Raw genomic sequence first — 25,192 nt, forward strand, 5'->3', positions numbered from 1 at the left:
TATGTGTGTATATGTGTATGTGTATATGTGTATGTGTGTATGTGTGTGTGTATGCCTGTGTATGTGCATGTATGTGTATGTCTGTATGTGTATATGTATGTGTGTGTGTATGTGTGAAGGTGTGTGTATGTGTATGTCTGTATGTGTGAAGGTGTGTGTGTATGTGTATGTATGTGTGTATGTGTGTATGTGTGTGTGTGTATGTCTGTATGTGTGTATATGTGTGTGTGTGTATGTGTGAATGTGTGTATGTGTGTATATGTATGTGTGTGTATGTGTGTATATGTGTGTGTGTATGTCTGTATGTGTGTATGTGTGCGTGTGTGTGTGTGTGAAGGTGTGTATGTACAGTATGTGTGTGTATGTATGTGTGTGTATATGTGTGTGTGTATATATGTGTGTGTGTGTGCATGTGTGTGTATGTGTGTGTGCATGTGTGTGTGTATGTGTGTGTGAATGTGTGTGTATGTGTGTTTATGTGTACGTGTGTGTGTGTGTGTGTGTGTATGAAAAGGCATATGAATGTCTGTGTGTATGTGTGTGTGCATGAAAAAAGCATATGAGGGTGTATGTGTATGAAAAAACTTATGAGTGTGTGTATGTATGTGTGTATCTGTGTGTGAGTATGAAAAGGCATATGAAGGTCTGCGTGTGTGTGTATATATGAAAAAAGCATATGAGGGTGTATGTGTGTGTGTATGAAAAAACTTGAGTGTGTGTGTATGAAAAAAGCATATGAGGGTGTATGTGTATGAAAAAACTTATGAGTGTGTGTATGTATGTGTGTGACTATGAAAAGGCATATGAAGGTCTGCGTGTGTGTGTATATATGAAAAAAGCATATGAGGGTGTATGTGTGTGTGTATGAAAAAACTTGAGTGTGTGTGTATGAAAAAAGCATATGAGGGTGTATGTGTGTGCATGAAAAAACGTATGAGTGTGTATGTATGAAAAAGCGTATGAGTGTGTGTGTGTGTATGTATGAAAAAGCATATGAGGGTGTGTTGGTTTTTATGGTTTACGGGGACATTTCACCTGAATACAAGCCATGCTATGGGGACATTTGGATGAGGACAGTGTGTGTGTGAAAAAGCATATGAGGGTGTGTGTTTGTGTGGGTATGTATTAAAAAAAGCTTATGTCCAAACACAGATTTTTTATATATATCTCCCTGTATATAATTTGCATAGTGATTATCATAACTTTTACAATAAGTTTTTTTTTAAAAAAATACCAGTTAAATAAAATAATATCCTATTAAACACTTGATTCTCTTATGTGTTCTATATACACAAAATAAAATATATACCTAAAAAAATGATTTAATGTTGTATATTTCCAATTTAAGTAATTATTTTCATGTTTACTAATTATTTGTTACATTATATCAACACTGTAACATAAAAGTAGAATATTTAAATAAAAGGTGATAGGATGTTGTCATTATTAATTATCACTGTTTAAATATTTCTGCCTCCTGTATATTATTTAAAATGATACATGATAGTAAACTATGTTTAGTGAATGTAATAATGTATACACATGATAAGTTTAATAGCGAATAAACATCACAACCAAAGTGAAATATATGCACTTGAGAGTAAAATTATTTATTTACTTTAAATATGCCTCTATTAAGGGATATATTATAATCAACTATAGAATAATAAATCTTCTTGAATCCACTTTCCGGGTATTCATTGTGCTGGTTTAGTAACATACATCAGGGTGTAGAACTTAATTCATGAAATCTTAGATATTGTTAACCTAACTCTCATGAGAGTACACGCGTGTAATCACAAAGCCTGACACGCTCTTGAAAGATTAAGGCCAACATTGTGTGAAATTTTGATATGTTCAGGCTGCATAAGTTGTATACTTGATGTGCTTCTCTTTAGCTGATAAAGGGACATTGTACACTAGATTTTTCTTTGCCTAAAGATGATTCATTTATATAGCCCATCTGATAGTGTTTTTATAAAAGTGTATTGTTTTGCTTACTTTTTATGAAAATTGTGCTGATTTTCAGACTCCTAACCAAGCCCCACAGTTTCAAATGTATACGTGTGTTTACTGACAACTGCGGGCTCCTGTTTATGTTATCTGTGTTTTCATATGCAGGGAAGGGGGAAGGTAGGGAGCGTATGATCTTTTTGTTTACCCAGCCCCTTTCAGTGGGTGTCCCAGCCTAACCTCATCAACAGTGCTAAACTGGAAGCTTCTAAGTAGGTTTTTACAAGGTTTTATACTGGATTTTTAGATCAGTATCTGTGCATATTCTTCTTCATAGTAGTGTCTATTACATGCAGTTATATGAAAATTGGTGTATATTGTCTCTTTAACCCCTTAACGACCACAAAGTACCTTATATGTCGATGGTCGTTAAGGTTATTTCAGGCCATAATAGTGCAGGCCTCACAGCGAGCGGCAGGACCACGCTATTATGACCTCCCTCCTGCAAGCATCCTGGAATAGCGCTGTCTTGTTATCAAAAAAGAAATCCCCATTGAAAGACTAGAGACGAACAGGGTACGTCGCTGGTCCTTAAGGGGTTAAGCTTGCAATCATATTTCCCATGTGATTGAATAACACACTATAGGTAAGCAAATCTGTGAGACAGAAAAAGTGGGTTGAATATTTTGCAGCTGATTACACTGTGTCCAAAAACAGAGGCGTTTGAAAGAAATAAATATTAACAAATACACGCATATTACTAATACTGGTAACTTTTATGTTTTTAAGAATGAAAATGGACACAAAACCAGTCCCTTAAAAATTGAAGATTTAAGGCATTAAAGGGACACGAAACACAACATTTGTCTTTCATTATTCAGATAGAATATGTCACTCATTTTAAACAACTTTTAAATTTACTTCTGTTATCTAATTTGCTTCAGTCCTTGGTATCCTTTGTTGGAAAGCATACCTAGGTAGGCTCCTAGCAGAAATGGACTATTGGGAGCTAGCTGCTGATTGGTGGCTGCACATATTAGCTTCCATTCATTAGATTAGTGCATTGCCGCTCATTCAACAAAGCACTGGCGGACCTACTCCACAGAGGGCCCTGGTGCAAAATTGTTATTGCCCCCCTCCCCAAGGTAACTAAGTATTAAGCAATAATAACAATATACATGCTTCTCTGTATAATTACTTTGAGTATATCTAAACACTAATAAGTATGTTGTGCAGTATAATGATGATAAATATCTGTACACAGATATGATGCATAGGTACACACCTATGTATAGACTGGCTGCTATGGGCCCCCCAAGAACTTGGGACCCGGTGCCACTGCACCTGCTATGCCAATGGTAGTTCCGCCCCTGCAACAAAGGATACAAAGAGTATTAAGCAAATTTGATAATAGATGTAAATTGGAAAGTTGTTTAAATTAGTATGCTCTGTTGGGTTTTATGTTCCTTTAAATACTTAGCTTTCATTCCCTAAAAAAACAGTTTTGTTTATACAATATTTCCTAAAATCAACCCCTTTTGCCCTAATGTACCTTAAAGATCCTCCACTTTACTCATCAGACATTTATTTTCTCTTCCAGAAGCAGAGCTCTGTAGCTGTTTGCTTCTATTGAGACAGAAGGCATTTATTCTCTCTAGAAGCAAATATTATAAAGCAGAAGACATATATATTTATATATATATATATATATATATATATATATATATATATATATACACAAAACACGGAAGGGGACTGCACTCTCACACATACACATCCAATGACCCTGTAACATGCTCAGCCCTGGGTGCTCACCGGCACTCACAGGAAGCTGTGCTGTCCCTAGAGTCACAGGCAGTTAACCCCAGACACGTCTGGGTGCAAGAACCATATGACAATGACATATGACAAAACAAATTAATACAACACACAGAGAAAGTCCATTTGGCCAGATGCGTTAACTAACCTTTACATTTTTGCTTTTACATCTTAGCTGAGAGCTTGTAAGTGAGTGCTGGACTTTCTCTGTGTGTTATATATATATATATAATAATTTAATGCAGGGGCTTAACTACAGGGGTCTCCACTGGACCAGGCCCGTCCTTTTGGGGGGACCACCAGTCATGAAAGTAGATTGCAGTTTTAGTTTGTAGAGCTGCTTATTAGAATTGAACTTTTTTAGTGCAGCTGCAGTTTTTTTATTCACCACTAGAGGCACTTGTGGCAAGAAACAACTTCCTGGAAAAGAAGGAAGCTAAAAGTTCAGTGCAGAAAGCTAAGTAAGTGTTGTTCTTAATGATTGTATTACTGTTCTGTGTTTGCTAGTCTGTGTAATCTGTACAGCTACTCCTCTTTTGCTTTACTAGTAATACATCATGCTTATACAAGAGAGTGAACCCATCTCTGCTTTAATTAGTTCTTTCTCTCTATTTGGCAATTTGTGGCTATAGTGTTTTGTGCCATGACCTTAGGTCAGAAATGACACACATCATACACCTCAGTGATTTGTAACATGTTTCAGCTACACTACTGTCACAAAAATGTTCATTTTCTATCTCAAGTTACTGCACTGCATGGCCAAGGGGAAAAGAGAAGCCTTAGCTCAGTACAGGACAGCTGATTATCTGTGTTTATTTATGTACAATCTATGCTTATGTGTGTCTATGTGTGTGTGCCTGTTGATATATATTTTTTGTTTATATGAATATGTTTGTCTCTATTTGTGTATATTTGAGTGTGTGTATATGTATATATATATATATATATATATATATATATATCATTTAGTACATAATGAGATTTGTAATAAATGATCACACTTGCAGAATGTGATTATCTTCTGAATAAATTAGCACTGTGTCTGCTGAAATAGTTTTTTATGGCCAATCTCCCTTCACTTTTTGCCCTATTTGGGGTAGTTTAAGAAATAAACAATGCTTGCCAGCATCATTTTGTTAACAATACTTAATACCACTACCAATACCAACTAGGGGTAAATAGTTATGTTAATTAATAAATGATTCTTTTTCCTATAACTATCCAGACTCCTGGCACATTGTCATCCATTCTTTAGAATTGTAAATCCCTAGTACATTATTTAGAATGAATTACCCAGAAATGTAAATGTAAATATCTATTATATTTAGGCAATGCTTGTAGGTTTAATGAGTTTTTTTACACATATTGCTTTAATATTTGAAGAATATGGTATATGACTAAGTTATTATTAATATATGCTAATTAACTGTGCTTTTATAGTTCTACAAAATAACTATTAATAGTAGGTTGTATTTTGGATGAGGTGCTGCTCAGGTGTGGGAGGCCCTGCCATAAACTTTGCCCTGGGGCCTAGTGAGTTCTAGTTACGCCCCTGATTTAATGTGAGAATAAACACTTTGGGCCTCATGTATAAAAAGGCGTGTGGACAGTTTCTCAACTTGAGAAGCTGTCCGCATGCCTTTGCTGCATATGGACAGTGAATCTGTTTGTCCGCTGGCCAGTATGCAGCAATACACACTCCGCTAAGTGTTTAATGCCCGCCCCTTCACTAGCGTGAATAATTGTGTGAGAGAGAAGGGACTGTCAATCACAGAGAGATTTTCTTTCATACCATTTTAAAGACTTTTCTCAATTTACTTCTATTATCAAATTGACTTTGTTGTCACGGTAATCATTGCTGAAGAGAATACCTAGACACGTAGCATGCATGTGTCTGGAGAACTTTATGGCAGTTTTGTTAGAAAGTTTTTGAGCACTAGATGGCAGCATTGCTTAAGAATATTTAAAAATGATGTCACATAATGCTTTAGACAGTTGCACAATCCTGAGCCTACCTACCTGCTTTTCAACAAAGAATACAATGAAAATGAAGCAGAACAGCAATTGTTAAGGTTACCAACGACCTACTTACAGCAAAATCAAAAGGCCACTTCTCTCTGCTTATTCTCCTTGATCTGTCTGCAGCCTTTGACACTGTTGACCACCCTCTCTTGCTCCAAACCCTCCAATCCTTCGGCATATGTGACACAGCCCTTTCGTGGCTCTCTTCCTACCTGTCAAACTGTACCTTTAGTGTAGCCTTCTCTGGGGCCTCCTCTGCCCCGTCACCACTTTCTGTCGGAGTACCGCAAGGCTCTGTCCTCGGTCCCCTTCTCTTCTCAATCTACACGTCATCACTAGGTTCCCTAATAAAGTCCCACGGTTTACAATATCATTTGTATGCCGATGACACCCAAATCTACTTCTCTGCACCCGACCTTTCTCCTTCCTTGCTAACCCATGTCACTAACTGTCTTTCTCACATCTCTAACTGGATGTCCTCTCACTACCTCAAGCTAAATCTCTCCAAAACTGAGCTCCTTATTTTCCCCCCTTCTTCAAAACTCTCCACCCCCTATCTCTCTATAACTGTCGACAACTCCATCATTACCCCTACCCCGCATGCCCGATGTCTCGGGGTCACATTTGACTCAGATTTTTCTTTCACTCCTCACATTCAGTCTTTGGCTAAAGCCTGCCGCTTCCACCTTAAAAACATCTCTAAAATTAGACACTTCCTTACACAAGACACAACTAAGATTTTAGTCCACTCTCTCATCCTCTCCCGCCTCGATTACTGCAACTCTGTACTCTCTGGTCTCCCCACCTACCACCTAGCTCCTTTACAATCCTTAATGAATGCCTCTGCCAGACTCATCTTCCTTACAAGTCGCTCTTCATCTGCTGCACCTCTCTGCCAATCTCTCCACTGCTTTCCTCTTGCCTCTAGGATCAAACACAAAATTCTCACTCTGACATACAAAGCCCTCAACTGCACTGCTCCCACCTATATCTCAGACCTTGTCTCCAGATACTCTTCCTCCCGTCCCCTTCGCTCTGCTCACGACCTCCTCCTCTCCTCCTCTCTTGTTACCTCAGCACACTCCCATTTACAGGACTTCTCCAGATTGGCTCCCATCTTATGGAACTCTCTGCCTCGCTCCACAAGACTCTCTTCTAGTTTTAAAAGCTTCAAGTACTCCCTAAAGACTCTACTGTTCAGGGATGCATACAACCTTTCTTTATACCAGTTCCTCTCCTCCATTGCTATCCCCTGAACCCCCTTAGCATGTAAGCTTAAGAGTCCAGCTGTTTGTTGATCACCTTTTCAAAAGCTGACTACAACAGTGCAACTCTTGGCAGGGCCCTCTACCCATTTGATCCCTATAACTGCTTTTTTTGTACTCAGCCTTTGTTAATAGCACTGCGGAATCTGTTGGCGCTCTACAAATAACCGATAATAATAATAATAATAATAATAATAAAGATCTGATAACAGAGCTAAATGGGTAACTTATTTAAAAATCGTACACTCTGTTATAATCATGAAAGAAAAATGTGAGTGTCATGTCCCTTTAACAAATAAAAATGAGTTAGAGACACTCTTTCAAGTCCTTTCAAATAAATGTTTCTAGGTATAGTGAATCTAAACTGTCTCCAAATAAGTTTTGGTGAGTAAAGGGTAGGAGCAAGATGAGAGAAAAAGTGCCTGATTGTAAATATAGTGACATAGAATAGATCATTGCATATTATTATTATTATTATTATTATCAGGTATTTGTAGAGCGCCAACAGATTCCGCAGCGCTGATATGCAACTGTACTCCTCTCGGAAGAAAACCCTAACAAGCAGTGTTTCCACTGAGGTAGAGTATTCTGGGTAAGAATGTGCAAATTAACCTCACAATAACCCATCCTTTTAAATCTCCTATATCCGCTTTAAACACAGATTTTGCCAGTCCAGTGTAAATACATAGTAGGGAGTGATTTCTCTTGCGGTACTTACCCTTACTATGTATTAAAGCTGCATATAATTATGTGGACTGGCTTAAGTAAATACATATTTAAAATGGGTAGGAGATGCAGAAAGATAGGGCATATAAAGCTTGTTTGGATGTTCTTACCCAAAATCCTGTTTTTGGTGCATACAAAACTCTTTTCCTCAAGTTAACTACGCTATAAATTTGTTTTTTTGTGCTAGTCGGGTTCCGTTCATATTGTAAACTGCTTTTGCTCTTGCACTAACCCGACGAGGGCAAAAAGCTGAAGTTAGAATATCGCATGCGTGTTCATGTATTACCCCATAAAAGTCAATGGAGAAAAAAAACTATCACCCTACTCTCAGGCAAACCCAATCAAACCAGATCTACAAATATTATTTTATTACTCTGTTGTAATGTAAAGTGCAGAAGACTCAGAGGCTACAATATGCAAATATATAACATAAGACCAACGAAGAACTCTATATCTGTTTCTCACATCCATGTCAAGCCCACACCTCAGGACAGAATGTTATAAAGTGGGACAGAAAACCAGGACAATTATAACATGCAATAGGAGATTAAAACTCTGGATTGTATCAGGAAAATAGTATATAGGCTTTTGTTTTCAAGAGGTCTTGATCTCATGTTGAAGGGTAGTAGGTTTAGGTGTAATTTGCAGAAGCACTTCTTCAGAGAAAGGGTGTTTGATTCATGGAATAAACTTCTGTTAGAGTTGGTAAAGGCAAACTGTGGAGCACTTTATGAATGCCTTGAATAAGCTTACTGTTATCCTAAGAAATAATTAAGCTTACACTTTATAATAAAGTGCATACAAAGAGAGAAGCCCACTACCAGGAACGAACAACAGCTCAATAGCTTGTTCTATGGCGAGTAACCACCTAGGAGCAGCCTCTTTTATCCCAGGTCTGCTTTTCACAAAGGAAAAGTTTTCTGAAGTATATCAGCCTGAACCCGTCAAGTAAGGTCAGTCCAGCCCTGAAATACCAGGCAATTCTCCTTCGAACAAGGAACATGACAACCCCAGATGATCGTATGGCCTCCTATGGGTCTCGTCAGTGAGGTGCAGCCATATTCCTCTAAGCTTCACTGGGCAAGGAGTCCACGTTTGGTTTCCCCTATCACCCTTAGGGAGACCTCCCTAGGGTCATTATTCACACAAAAACTATAATAGTTTTTTTTTAAAAAATATACAAATTCTTAATTGCAATCATAAGTGAATACTCTAATGATCGTGTTAGTTGTGGAGTCTAAGTGACTCTTAACTTACCTGCTCAGATCAGATGAGATAAGATAATACTCCCATACTGTGAGATCCCTCACGAGATTCTAAAAAGGAGGATTTTGCTATAGTTTTCCAAGAGGCGTTCCCTGCCCAGAAGGATGTGAATGAGAGACAAGCGCAGTGCAATAAATCATTGCATGACAAAAGTTTTGCTGCATTCACACTTTGTTCTTTGCTTTTTTTTTATTACTTTAGATTTCTGACTACATCTTTTTTAAGTTTTATTACATTTAAACTTTGCATTTTCTATTTTGTATTTTAATGCATATAGATTATGTATATAGCGGTGTATTTAAGATTTGGGATTTTATAAATTCTCATTATGATTTGATAGTTTCTGTGTAACTGTAACAGTGTAGGGTCATACGTTGCATATTTATGTGTATCTTTTATAAATTACATTGTACTTTGTATTTGTTGTATTTAAAATAAAGCTGGCAGCTTTCATTTTCCAGAGAGATTAATTACTTTCTATGAGACCAATGATCAAAGATTCTCTAGTTTGGAGAGAAATTATAGGGCAGATTACCCATGGGCTGAACTCACTGATTTCTATTAGAATAAGGACGGAACCTTGAAGTCTCAGAGAGATGAGAGATGCCTTTCAAATAAAGTAATGTGGCTGTCTAGGATACAAAATTTCACAAGGTAGAATTAAGTAAACAGGAGAGCACCTGGGACTGACATAAAGGGGCTGACTTATCAAGGGCCGAATGGCTCCTGATGCCCATGTTTCCGCACGAGCCTTCAGGCTCGCCGGAAACAGCAGTTATGAAGCAGCAGTCATAAGACCGCTGCTCCTTAACTGGTCGGCTGCCTCTGAGGCTGCGGACATCAATCTGCCCGATCCTATACGATCGGGTTGATTGACCCCCCCTTCTAGTGGCCGGTTGGCTGCAAATCTGCATATGCTGTTGTCATTCAGCGATGTCTGTTGGATATGATACGCTACAGCATTTTCAGCAAATACAAATAAAACTGAAATGTTTTCACTACAATTGAAATTGATTTTGCCTATAAATAAATATATATTACTTTTATATTAATTAAATAAGTGTATTGTGAATGTTGAGCAAACTTCACCTGCATACAGCTGGCGAGATTAATTGGTAATACCAGAGTTTGTAAAATGCTTACAGCATTTAAAGGGACAGTATACACCAACTTTCATTTAACTGCATGTAATAGACACTACTGTAAAGAATAGTATGTAGAGATACTGATATAAAAATCCAGTATAAAACCATTTAAAAACTTACTTTGAAGCTCTCCGTTTAGCACTGTTGAAAAGATTAGCTGGAATACCCACTGCAAGTGGTTCTATAGCAAATAAAGATGACACTCCCTCCTCCCCCTTCCTCTGCATATGAAAAGACTCTTTACACAAACAGGAGCAAGCTGGAGTAGGTATACATCAGTATTCTCCTAAAACCTTGGGGCTTGGTTAGGAGTAAGAAAATCAGCGCAATGTTATTTAAAAATAAGCAAAACTATACATTTAAAAAAAAAAAAAAAGCTGTATAGGCTGTATAAATAGAGCATCTACAAAACTTTAATGCAAAGAAAAATCTAGGGTATAATGTCCCTTTAATGAGAATTCTGAGAGAGCTTCAGACATACCCTGGGAACTCCATTGCTCAGCAAAGTGAGCTCCCCTGTCTTTCCCACTTTCTGAAGCTCCCTGCTTTATTTGGCATAAAACAAATACAAAGTGCAATGTAATTTGTAAAATATACACAGAATTATACAGTATGATTCTAATTTGTTAAAATAGCACAGAAACATTCAAAGCATAATCAGGATTTGTGAAATCACTGCTGTATACCAAATCTAAATACATTAAAATACAAAATAGAAACTGCAAAACTTAAATGTAATAAAACTTAAATGACCCAGTCTGAGATATGAAGTAATATGAAATATAAAGCACAAAATGTAAGTGTAGCTAAACTCTCATGTTAGCTATACTAGAGGATCATTTTAGATCATTTCTTCTGAGAGCTTTATGGGAGGCCACTTTCATCTCTCTGGGACTTCCAGTTTCCGCCCTTTTTCTTAAAGCATTCACTGAGTTCAGCCACTGTCAAGTCTACACTACAATTTCTCTATAAGCAGGAGAATATTTTATCATTGAGCACTAAATGTGTAATCTAAAAGTATTCTTAACTTTCTATTAAAAGGAAAAAAAAATGTGTTTTATTAACATTAAGATTTGTTTAAATAAAGTTATGCAAAAAGCAAACAAAAAATAAATAAATAGGATTTTAGCAGCTCTAATTCCTATTGGCTGATTCAAAATTTTCAGCCAATAGGAATGCAAGGGACGCCATCTTGAATCGCTTACCTTGCATTGAAGATTCAGTGTACGGCGGCGACCGTATAAAGAGGATGCTCTACGCCGAATGTCTTCAGGATGGACCAGCTCCCCGCCGCCAGGATCAAGATAAAAGATGCCTCCTGGGTGAAGATTGAAGAGGCCGCCTGGATGAAGACTTCTCGCGCTTGGATGAAGACTTTGCCGCCGAGATGAAGATTGAAGAGGCCGTCTGGATGAAGATCGTTCAAGCGGGACTTCAAAAACTGTAAGTGGATCTTCGGGGGTTAGTGATGGGTTTTTTGGGTGGGTTTTTATTTTAGATTAGGGTTTGGGCATATAAAGAGCTAAAGGCCCTTTTAAGGGCAATGTCCATCCAAATGCCTTTTTCAGGGCAATGGGTAGCTTAGGTTTTTTAGATTGTGTGGGTTTGTAATGTTAGTGGGACTTTGTATTTTTCTTCAGGTAAAAGAGCTGAGTAACTTAGGGCAATGCCCTATAAAAGGCCCTTGTAAGGGCCATTGGTAGTTTATTCTAGAATAGGTTTTTTTATTTTGGGGTGTTTTTTTTTTTTTTAAATGGGTATTAGAATAGAAATAATTTTTATTATTTTTGATAATTTGTTTATTTTGTGTAATGTATTTTTTCATTTTCTGTGGGTTTTTATATTTAGATTAGGGCTTGGGCAACAAAAGAGCTAAATGCCCTTTTAAGGGCAATGCCCATACAAATGTCCTTTTCAGGGCAATGGGTAGATTAGGTTTTACTTTCTTTTTATTTTGTGGGTTTGGAGGGTGGGGGTTTGTATATTGTTAGGGGGTGTTTTTTGTAGCAAAAGAGCTGTTAACTTGAGGGCAATCCCCCTACAAAAGGCCCTTTTTAAGGGGGGTCTTTGTAACTATTAGGAGTGTTTTATTTTCTTTTGTAGCAAAAGAGCTGTTTAACTTAGGGCAATGCTCTACAAAAGGCCCTTTTTAAGGGCCCTTGGTAGTTTATTATAGATTAGGGTTTTTTATTTTGATGTGAGTTTTTTTTTATTTTTAAAAGGGTATTAGAATAGGAATATTTTTGTTTTGTTTTGCATAATGTTTGTTATTTTTTGAAATGGTAGTTTTTTTTTATTTTTTTGTAATTTTAGTGCTTGTTATTTTTTGTAATGTTAGGTTTTAGTGTAAGGCAGCTTAGGTTTTATTTCACAGGTAAGTTTGTATTTATTTTAACTAGTTAGTTAGTAAATAGTTAATAACTATTTACTAACTAGTCTACCTAGGTAAAATAAATACAAACAACTGTGAAATAAAAATAAAACCTAAGCTATCTACAATGTAACTATTCAGTTATATTGAAGCTAGCTTAGGTTTTATTTTTATTTCACAGGTAAGTTTGTATTTATTTTGACTAGTTAGTAAATAGTTCATAACTATTTACTAACTAGTCTACCTAGTTAAAATAAATGCAAAATTACATGTGAAATAAAAATAAAACCTAAGCTAGCTACGATATAACTGAATAGTTACATTGTAGCTAGCTTAGGTTTTATTTCACGGGTATTTAGTTTAAAATAGGTATTATTTAGTTAATTATTGCAACTTTAATTTAGCTCTATTTAAATTATTTTAAAGTTAGGGGGTGTTAGGTTTACGGTTAGATTAGGTTTAGGGGTTAATATAGTTTAATTTAGGTTGTTGCGATGTGGGGGGCTTATGTGGGGTTAATAGGTTTATTTAGTGGTAGTGATATGGGCGACCAGAGATTTAGGGGTTAATAACTTTATTTAGTTGCAACAATGTTGGGAAGCGGTGGAATAGGGGTTAATACATTTATTATAGTGTGGGCGATGTTGGGGTGCTGGGGAATAGGGGTTAATAACTTTAATATAGTGGCAGCGATATCGGGAGCGGCAGATTAGGGGTTAATAACATTATGTAGGTGTCGGTGATGTTGGGGACAGCAGATTAGGGGTGTTTAGACGTGGGGTTTATGTTAGGTTTAAACGTAACTTTTCTTTTCCCCATAGACATCAATGGACTGCGTTATGGAGCTTTTCTTTCCGCGATCGCAGGTGTTAGACTTTTTTCTGACCCGCTCTCCCCATTGATGTCTATGGGGAAAGCGTGCACAAGCACGTCAAAACAGCACTTGTTTTGTGTGCGGTATGGAGCTTAAAAACCCCATATCGCATGCACAATCTGGGTTTTGAAAAACTTGTAATGGCTGCGCTATAGGGGGTTAAATAACACAAATTTTCTTGCGTTCGTTAATTTCCCTATAGCGCGCATAACTCGTAATCTAGGTGTAATGTCTTTAACAAAATGGCTTCAGCAGAAGAGATAAGTGAGCCTTAAAGGGACATAAAACAAGTTGGGATAAAGACAAAATAATATAATATGTAATTTAATTACTTTACCTGCAAATTTATACTGCAGTGCCTCTCCATTAACCCTTTCTTTTTAGTTTCTGAATTGTAAAGCTTTAACTCCCCACACACAATTAATTTTATGGCTGTATCTATGTTTATTGTTCTTTTGGTAGAATGCAAAAAGTTAATAGGGATTATCTGCTGGAGCATGCCTAGAAGCTGTGAACTCAGTTGAAATACAATACCTGTGTCTAAACACTGATAAAAGGGGTGGGGTTTGCTGCTCCAGGCAGCTTAGCTATGTAATTATTTTGATTTTTTTGAAAATTATTTTAAAAATCTTGCCAGCAATTTGTAAACAATGTTTTTATGCAAACTATTTTAAATTAAAGGGAGAGTTAACACCAGAATTTTTGTTTTAAAAGATAGATAATCCCTTAATTACCAATTCCCCAGTTTTGCAAAACCAACACAGTTATAATTATACACGTTTTACCTCTGTAATTACCTTGTATCTAAGCCTCAGCAGACTGCCCCCTTATTTCAGTTCTTTTGACAGACTTGCTTTTTAGCCAATCAGAGCTGTCTCTATGGTAAATTCATGTGCATGAGCTCAATGTTATCTATATGAAACACGTGAACTAATGCCCTCTAGTGGTGAAAAACTATCAAAATGCATTTAGATTAGAGGTGGCCTTCAAGATCTAAGAAATTAACATATAAACCTCCTAGGTTTAGCTTTCAACTAAGAACAAAGAAAAATTGGTGATAAAAGTAAATTGGAAAGTTGTTTAAAATTACATGCCCTATTTGAAACATGAAAGTTTTTTTTTTTTTGGACTTGACTGTCCCTTTAATTAGTTTTATAGCACATTTAAAGGGTGTCTCCCTTACCTGCAAAACACAATTTTCTCTAAAAAAAATTACACTTTACGTGATTTTAACAGATTTATTTTGTATGCAGGTCTTTTGTAATGTAGCATGTAACTGCTGATATATACTATGCATAAATAAAACAAATGTGCGTTATGTCCCTTTTAAGTCAACGTACTGTCATTGACATTATATTGCTTATTCTGTACTAATAAAAAATCTCCATTGATATCTAGACTATATTTGATCTATTTGCTTCTTGGCTAATCTTTTGATCTCTGCATCCTTTAATTTTAAAATGTTTTGGATCATCTGCCTGGTTTGTCAAATGTAATCACATTTGAGCAAGTCCTGGGCATCCTGAGAAATTGTTCCATCAAAATGCTATTAAGAAGGGCAGCGTTATAACAGCTGCCTGCTCTAAGTAAAGAATTGTCTGTTTCATTCTTATAACCACAAGCCAAAAACATTCAAATATAATGGTCTAGATTACAAGTGGTGCGCTTTTACTTTAGCTCACGAGCTGTGGTAAAACTAAACTTTGAACGCAGGCAAGTCAACATAATTATTAAAAATTGAAAGTAAAATGTTATCTACCATAGATTTTAATGGGGTGCGCTGTTAAAAAAAAATCTAACTCTTATCACTTGCACACTAACCTGACTCAGCATTAGACCAACTGCCCTAAAGATCTGAAGGTAGTCATGACCATTTAACATTCCAATGTTCTTTACATTAAAGAGAATTCTTTTTTTTTTTTTTTTTAATTTATTTATTTTTTTATTTAAGAAACAGAAATACAGAAACAGAAGAAATATGTATCTGAACGTACAGCGTAGAGATACAACAAAAATACGATTCACAGTCAGAAATACACTTAGTGACAGTGATGTGCAGTCACTAGAGGCAGGTGAGGCAGTGCTTCACCTTTCATATGGGCAAAAATATATATTTTTTTATTGGCTTAAAAAAAAAATTGTAATTTTTTTTCCCCAGCATTTTTTTTCACAGCTAGATGTTGTGCAATGGAGAGGCACAAGCAGGTCTGCCCACCATTACACAACATGCTGCGCCATCTACTGGATGACAGTGGTTAAGATCATTGCATGGCCCATAAGTGCTTTATTTGAGGCAGTCCTATTTGGGCTGAACCAATCCAGCGAGAGGCATTAGTAAGTGGAACATAGGGTTGGGGCTGGATGTTAAATCATATAAAACAAAACAAAAACGTAAAAAAACAACTTTCATATATTTTGTTGCTGTCCTGTGAACCTGCTAGCTTTGCTAAAGTGAAAAAGAGAGTTCTGTTCTTCCCCTCTAAGTGCAGTGGAATGTGCCACTGTCACTTCCTGAATCCTTACAGAGAAGGAAGAGAGAGGCACAGAGAGCAATGTTTCTGTTCAGCCACATCTTATTGAAGTAAGATTTTACTGTAAGGGATTCTGTTAGTGAAAATGATAATTTAATGAATGTGGTTTAGTGTTTTTTTACTCTTTTACAGCAGGGTCGTTTTTGTATTTTGTTTACTCAAACTTTACACCCACTAACTTAGCAGCTTGTCTCTGTACTTCACACTAAATTATAGACTAATTTTATGAACTCTCTGTAGCTCTGCTGTTTTATTACTTTAAAATGCAGTGGTCCCCCCTTGTGTGTGTGTGTGTGTCTCTCTCTCTCTCTCTCTCTCTCTCTCTCTCTCTCTCTCTATCTATCTATCCATCTCTCTCCTTATGTGTTGTTCTCCCCCATGGTCTCTTTCTCTCTCTGTCTCTCTTCTTCCCCCTCTGACTCTCATCCCTTATGTAATGAAAGAATCTATAAGCATAATTTGCAGCATTAAAGTAAAAAGTATGTTTAAACATATTTTAATGGGCATGGATTTCTAGATCTCATAATCAGAGCAAGCATTGTGTTATCTGGCAAGAGTTTCTGTTACAATACTTTTAGACTAAAATCAGATGTTTACTAAGTTGACCAGTTTTCCAAGACACCATTTAAAGGGACATGAAACCCATATGAAACCCATATGCAAATTGAAATAACTTTCCAATTTACATCTAATATCTAATTTTCTTCATTCTTTTGATGTCCTTTGTTGAAAATCATATCTAAATATGCTCAGTAGCTGCTGATTGGTGGCTGCACATAGATACCTCATGTGATTGGCTCACCCATGTGCATTGCTATTTCTTCAACAAAGGATATCTAAAGAATGAAGGCGTATCCTAGCCGCTGCCTCACCAACCTCTGACGTCACTGCACGTCACTGCTTAGTGATCAAAATCAAAACGTTGTTAAATAATAATAACTTTGTTAAGCAGAAAGCAAGAATTATTACAATTGCTATTATCATTAAAAACAAAATTAAACCAAACCCAATTTAAACAAATAAACTGTGAGCTTTAAGTGCATACCGATAAAAGTATCAAAGATAATTCCAAATTAGTCAGGTGTCATTTCCTAATATACTTATGTGTCTTGTATTTATAAAACACCAAGAAATGGTAGAAAGAGAAGAGAAACGAGAAAAAAAATAAGAGAAAAAGATCATCATAATGTGAATTACCTTATTAATTAACATTATTTTCTTATTTTTCAAGTTATATCCAATAAAGCACCACACAAAATACCAATAAAAATGTAACCTATTAAAGATAAAACATTACAAACAGGATTCTAAAACAGTTTTAAAATGCCTAAGCAATGTCTGACTAAGAAGAGATGATAAAAAGTACCATTCACCTATTTATGAGAGACTAACCTATATAGCCTAAGTCAGTAATTATTGTTACTATAAAAATGACTCTTCTACACTCTGTAAAGTTAAAGATGACTAACATTGAAGCCAGTCAGGTCATTTACAGAATATAATAAAACACAGAAACAGTGAAAATAAGAAAGAAATATGATACACCAATATACATAGCAGTCACTAACTGTCGCAACAGAGTTACCGCCTACACAATCTAATACGCTGGTTATGCTAAATAAGGGGTGATAGTAAAGGCGCGCAGCCTCAGGTGCAAGTAGCTGATTCCAACACACTCTACCCTAATGTGCCTATTTCCTTCTCCCTTTATTCCCTCTCTTCCCTTCTCCCTCCTTTCTCTTTTTATTAAAACAAAGCAATAAAGTTTTTAACATATTACCCCCCCCAAAAAAAAATTCTGCCTGCATAGACAAAAAATACAGACCAAAGCAGGATTACCCGGCCAAGAAGAGGCACACATTAATCACTCGACCAAAATATCAACTAGGCACAGAAGAAAAAGAAAAAAAAAAAAAAAGCAACTCCCTCTCACCCCACCGTGACCCCCCGAACCCCTCACTCCACATCCCCTGCCCAGTCCCTAGGACTGTTAAAAAAATCTAACTCTTATCACTTGCACACTAACCGGACTCAGCATTAGACCATCTGCCCTAAAGATCTGAAGGTAGTCATGGACATTTAACATTCCAATGTTCTTTACATTAAAGAGAATTCTATTCTTTATCTATAAATATTTTATATATTTATTTATTTATATATATATACACCATATTTTTCGCTCCATAAGACGCACCTGACCATAAGATGCACTTAGTTTTTAGAGGAGGAAAACAAGAAAAAAAATATTCTGAATCAAATGGTGTAGTAAACTATTTAATAAACTATAACAGAATAATAGAACAGTCAACAGTGGATTAAAGAACCATCATCAGTGTCATTAACAAATGAAGAGAGACTTTAAGGTTTCGAGTACTCTTCTAGTCTGTGTACCCCAAGAACTCTGAATCGCTTGAGTCAGAATTTAAGAAGCTGAGATCACAAACATTGCTTTCAACGCTATCTTCAGCTAAGAAATCATCTTCGGTTCCATCCAAAGCATTGCTAATGCCACATTTTTTGAATGACTAAACGATTTCATCCTTCACTGAGTGCCATGATGTTTTCACCCATTCACAAACTTGAGTGATAGAGGGCCTCTGCCTTTGTCCAGTAGGTGTCAGATCATGATTACCAGCAGCCATCCATTTGTTCCACTCATCTCGCATAAAGACCTTAAATGGTTTTTGATAGAAACGTCGAGAGGTTGCAACTGGCTGGTAAGACCTCCCGGAATTACAGGTAGATGAGTCTTTACTTCTTTAAAGCACTTTTTTGTAGTTTCGCTAATATGTGCTCTAAACTGGTCAAGCACTAATAAGGCAGGTTTTTTCAAAAGCCCTCCAGGATGTTTGGACCACACTTTTTCAAGCCATACTCTCATTCCATTTTCGTCCATCCATCATTTCTCATGAACATTTACAACTCCTCCTCTTGGAATCACTTCTTTTTCCTTTTGAAAATTAACATGGGTGGCAATTTGGTGCCATCTGCACAGCAGGACAACACAACCCTGTAATGGGTTTTCTCATGTCGGGAGGTTTTCACGGTGATAGTTTTGGCACCTTTCAGATCAATAGTCCTATTAGATGGCACTTCAAAGGTCAGCGGGACTTCATCCGTTTTCCCAATCTGGCCAATTTCAAACCGATTTTTCTTCCTAGCATCAATTACAAATTTATGAAAAGACAGAATCTTATTTTCATATTCTTTTGGCATTTTTTGTGCAATTCTAGTTTTGGTGTGCATAGCAAGGCCACATCGCCTCATAAACCTGTAGCATCACGATGGTGATCCAGTAAAATCATGAATGCCTTTCTCTACAGCAATGCGTTTGGCTTCATATATTCTAATTTTTGTAGAGACTGATAAGCCATTATTCCGGTGATGTATGATCCATTCTTTCATGGTCACTTCTAACTGTGGCCACTTTGCAGCATGCCCACGAAAAGTGTGCTTACTTTTATTCGCTTTTTGCAGCTCAGTTGGAGGTGGCCCAAAATGTCTCTCTGCTGCTCTGTTTCCATGCTCCTTTGCATATTTTACTACCTATAGTTATAGGAATTTTATGTGCTATTCTTTTTTGCGTTATCATCTTTGTACCGGTATGTACGGGAGAGGTTTTCTGCAAGAAAATACAGTGATGAAGAAACTGTCAGTAATGTACCAGTATCTCCAATGTTTACCACTGAGCGCTGCCCATTTGCGTTATCTCTGAGCATGGTCTTACCATAATTCATAAAATGCATTCTGGTGGCACAAATAAAATAGAAATGCATCCATATTAAAGTACGGTAAGAATTTACAACTCTGCATTCTTTCCTCCTCCATGCCGCACAATCTCAGTTTGCTTCCCTGCTTTTCACACCTGCACTTGGCGATTTGGCTCCAGTGCACACACACATTCGCTCCATAAGACCTGTACACACTGTGATTGTGTTCTGTGAATAGCAGTGTTTTATGGAGGCTTTTAAAGTTTGAAATGAAATAAAGCATCTTGGGTTTATACATAGATTTTGACTTCTGGATTTTCTGGGATATAGTGCGCTACACTACTTGTTACATTCGCTCAGGGCCAGTGCTAGGATTTTTGGCCACACAGGCGAGGATACATTTTGCCGCCCCCAACCCCTCCATGATTACCAGTACATACCATCCCCATTGCTAGTTAAAGGGCTATGAAACCCAATTTTTTTCTTTCATGATTCAGACAGAGCATGCAATTCTAAGCAAATTTCTTATTTACTCCTATTATCCATTTTGTTTCTTCTCTTGCTATCTGTATTTGAAAAGTAGGACTGTAAGGTTAGGAGCCGTCTCATTTTTGGTTCCGCACCTGAGTAGCTCTTGCTAATTGGTGGCTAAAATCAAACATACCGGTATATATAAATAAATAAATAAATAAAGGACAGTAATATTTAACTACTGGTATATAATATGTCATTAGGTGTCCTGGGGGGAACAATTTCCTGATGCCTGATGTGCCAAGGGGAGGGGGCTAACCCAAACCCTATCCCCTAAACCCCTAACCCTAATATCCCTAACCCTAATAACCCTAACCTGCAGTGCCAATTTTAAAAACATTAAGGGCCAGATTTAAATTCTTACCGGTATATACCGGTATATAAAAAAAAATTCACCTGCTCCTCCAGCCCACAAACAGTAAAACTAGTGCATTTTTTGGCAGTATATGGCTTATCTGTTGCCAGTGTTCTTCACCGGGATAAGTTCTGATCCACAGTAGCACTAGCTGCAGCAAATCCCCGGGCCTTCACACAGCAGCTTCCGGTGCCCCCAGTCTCGGCTGAAAAGCTCTGCCCTGCTCCCGCAGACACTGTGTGTGGGTTCACCATCCTATAGCGCTTCCTCATTCACTTCTCAGACAGTGACAGATAACCTGCGCCCCGCGCAGGAAGTGGAACTCAGCAAGACAGTGCAACCAATTAGAGGATGTGACACCATCGCCACTGTTAACCCCGCTGCGCTAACAAAATTATTATTATGTTAAATAGCCTAAATATGCAAGCGAAGGGCCTGCATTCGCTCCATAAGATGCACAGATATTTCCTTACTTACTTTTGAGGGGGAAAAAGTGCGTCTTATGGAGCGAAAAATACGGTATATATATATATAAAAATAAAATTATTGTTTGTAAACTATATATCTATACCTATATTTCTATATGAATATATATAGGTATAGATACATGGAGAAGATTATAAGTGGTGTGTTATTTATCACATTCGCTCAAATGTAAACGTCACTAGAAGTAAGATTTTTGCGCGCCACTTGTAATCTCTATAATAATGTTTGTTAATTTGTATTAATATTTTTTTTATGTTTTAATATTTAAATAATGCACATTGAAGTTAGCAATTCTTCATGTGCGCTAACCCGACATCACGTTAGAACAATACTGCAAACCCCCAATGTGTGTTACGCATATTTTACATTTCTGTTCATGTTCTTCACATAGAAACTAATGTAATTTTTATTATTAAATATATTGTATATATATATATATATATATATATATATATATATATATATATATATATATATAATGTTAATGTAAAATAGATATCTATACCTATATATCTATAAGAATCGATATACAGGTATAGATATATAAAATATTTATTTACAATAAAAATTACATTATCCTGTAAGTGAAGAAAAGGGGAATGTTAAATATGTACATTAAATATATTAAATATACAGTAAAAACAGACTTAAGTATGTCTGTACACACACACACACACACATATATATATATATATATATACTGTATATGTACATACATTATATACATGCATACACATATTTAGACATGCATATGTGTGTTTATATACATACATATATCTTTGAACCCTTATAGCTTTTTTTTTTATATTTCTTTGAATCATTTTTTGTCAGATAGTGTTTTTATGAGAGTAACTGTAATTTCAATTATTGGATCGCGTCTATGGGGCGTCCCTACAACCCTAGGAACGCCCTCCAGACTGCCATCAAATCCTGTGAGCACAGAAAGCTTCAGGACAGCCATTGGCTATGACGTTCTATTCCGTCATAACGGCTCTAAAGCACAGTGTAATTATATTGAAATAGAACGGCATAACGGCATTAAAAGGTTAAATAATTTTGCACAAAAAAAAAAGAAAAAATATAAATACATTTTTTTTTTTTCCAAAACACAAATTTACTAAATTAATAATCCTTTCTGCCAACTGGTATGTAATCTTCAAATTATTTCACAATAGCAAATAGTACAAGACGTTCAAGAATAATAACAGACTGATTGATAGACAGTAGGTAAGGCAAAGTTGGTTATTCAGATATTCGTTTGTTAAACAAATTCCAAATATGTGGGTAGCAGCAATTGGCTATTTTCACCACCAGATTTATTAGTGTTGAAATGCAATACAAAAAGATCTGGATTTGCATAGATCTTTGTGTATTGCACTTAAAGGGACACTAAACCCAATTTTTTTCTTTAATGATTCAGATAAAGCCTGCAATTTTAAGCAACTTTCTAATTTACTCCGGTTATCAATTTTTCTTCGTTCTCTTGCTATCTTTATTTAAAAAGCAGGAATGTAAAGAGTATGAGCCAGCCCATTTTTGGTTCAGAAACCTGGGTTATGTTTGCTTATTGGTGGCTAAATGTCAGCCACCAATAAGCAAGCGCTATCCATGGTGCTGAACCTAAAATGAGCTGGCTCCTACGTTTTAAATTCCTGCTTTTAAATAAAGATTGCAAGAGAACGAATAAAAATTGATAATAGTAAATTAGAAAGTTGCTTAAAATTGCATGCCGTATCTCAATCATAAAAGAAAAAAAAAATTGGGTTTAGTATCACTTTAAGCACTAATATATCCGTGAACAAATAAAGCTGATTGCTGCTACATGTAGCTATATTTGGAATTTGTATGACAAACGAATATCTGAATAACCAATTTTGCACATACCTAACAGGTGATAAAAAAGGTTGGTCCATATCTCCAGTCAATCAGACCGATTGTGTGCAAACCTGAGTATTTTTATTTATTTCATTATTTTTTGCATCTTATTAGAAGATCAGTTAGTTGAATGAAAGGGATAGGAAAGTCAAATTTAAACTTGAATGATTCAGATAGAGCATGTAATTTTAATACACTTTTAAATTCACTTCTATTTTCAAATGTGCTTTGTTCTCTTGGTATCCCTTGTTGAAAAAGAATACACACATACCCTACACTAGTGGGAGCTAGCTGCTAATTGGTGCCTGCACACATTTGCAATTGGAAAGCAGTTTAAAATGCTATGTTTTATCTAAATCATGAAAGAAAAATTTGGGGTTTAATGTCCTTTTAAAGGAACTTGAAGCTAATTATATTTGTTTCATTAATTAGATAAAGCATATCATTTTAAAAAAAATACTTCTATTAAATGTACTATGTTCTTATGGTATTCTTTGTTGAAGAGAATATTTAGGTAGGTAGCATGCACTTGATTGGGAAACTACGTGGAAGCAGTTTTGATAAAAGATTCATGCTCCTCAGCTAAAGCCATTGGGAAATCTCCCAATAACTGTGGGTATGTTAATGGTTTTCTAATGGATATAAGATCACTTAATGTAAAAACCACACACAAAGGAATAAGAGATGCTTGAAATGAACAGAAAGAAAGCCCAAGATTCATCTAAAATATACATATAAAAAGCATTACTATTTTTATATATACAATATATATATATATATATATATATATATATATATATATATATATATATATATATATATATATATATATATACTGAATATTGGACTTATACTTTATTTATATATATTTTGTATATTTTGGCTGAACCTTGGGACTATTTTTACATTATTTATATATATTTTGACTGAACCTTGGACCTTCTTAGTGTTTATTATTACGAGGTGTACGGGAACTCCTTCACAACATGGTTTGTCACCATAGCTGACATTCCTCAGTCGAGCTTTTACATGGGACATTTAGAGGACTGTTCTTTTCATTTGGAATATCATTTGAGTATCTGAACATAGAGTATCAGTTTGGAGTGGAATTTGGCTATATAGATACAACATTGTAGCAGACTAGAGGAGCTTTGGGGTAGGAGTGGCTACACAAGCCGCAGCCCCCAGCCACTCTTCGGTGTTAGGTCTATAGCGGCCAGAAGACAGATCTTGTTACCTGTTTCCTGACATGTTCGTAGCAGTTCATGCAGGCTTTGGGGTAGGAGTGGCTACATGTGCCATGTTCCCCTGCTTGTATTTGGCATATAGGTTTTTTACCAGCAACAAGGAGGTTAAACTTTTTACTCTGAACTTGATACGCAAGTTGCAGATTATTTAATATTACTCTGCTACTTATTTTTTAGGACATTAGAGTTTTCAACTGAATCCACTGTAATTGTCTAATTATAATCAGTTCTATGTCACCTGATTTTTCTTTTCTTACCATTGGATTAAAATGGAATAAACAGAATTGGATTGACACACAGATTTAGGGGAACTAAAGTACTTCTGATAGCTTTTAAAGGGCTAGTAAATACATAATATAAAATGTTTCATTATGAGTAGTACAATAACTTAGCAATATACTTTCATTATTTATTTTTTAGATCTTGTATTAAAATGAGTTTGGAGGTTAAAATATGTAAATCTAAATGATAAAAAAAATGAATAAACAAATGCTATAATATATACTAATGTTTTAATATAGTTAAAACCAAGTAAAGGTCAGCACTCACAGCCTGAACAGACTAGTCACGGGTCTTGGCATCTCAATATCAGCTGAGGAAAAGGAAACGCTGAGTCTCTCAGTAAGTCCAAAAAAAGGTTTATTCAGAAGCAGGCTTCAAAGAAGGACACAGGGTATACTCCTATCTGACGCGTTTTGCACATGCGTACATGCGTTTCATCAAAGATAATTGTCTCTGCTGTTCTAGGTCAGTATAAAGGTGAATGGAACCAATCAGAAGGGAGTTTTAACCCTTGATGAATGTAGCAAAAAACATGTGCTATTAATTAAAGGGGTAAGTTCCTATAATATAGGTAATTGGGTTAATGGCATTCACATACTATACTCCTCCAGAGCAGAAAGAGACATTTCAGAACAGGTTGATACTTATAACAATTATCTAACATGCAGTCTCCATTGATAATGAAAGTGTGTGCACGGATATTCATATATACTATTGTATTTACATAGTACATGT

General features: G+C 36.0%; 1 protein-coding gene across 1 annotated transcript in view; it reads left to right on the forward strand.

The window, feature by feature from the left end:
* The first annotated feature begins 4,219 nt into the window (after positions 1-4,219).
* Positions 4,220-25,192, forward strand: part of KCNIP4 (potassium voltage-gated channel interacting protein 4) — a 763,323-nt gene continuing 742,350 nt past the window's right edge. Inside the window, exon 1 of the mRNA XM_053704096.1 lies at positions 4,220-4,232. The gene's annotated coding sequence lies outside the window, so the exon portion shown is untranslated. The remainder of the gene's footprint in view (positions 4,233-25,192) is intronic.

Source organism: Bombina bombina, chromosome 2, assembly GCF_027579735.1.
Source record: "Bombina bombina isolate aBomBom1 chromosome 2, aBomBom1.pri, whole genome shotgun sequence".
Lineage (NCBI taxonomy): Eukaryota > Metazoa > Chordata > Amphibia > Anura > Bombinatoridae > Bombina > Bombina bombina.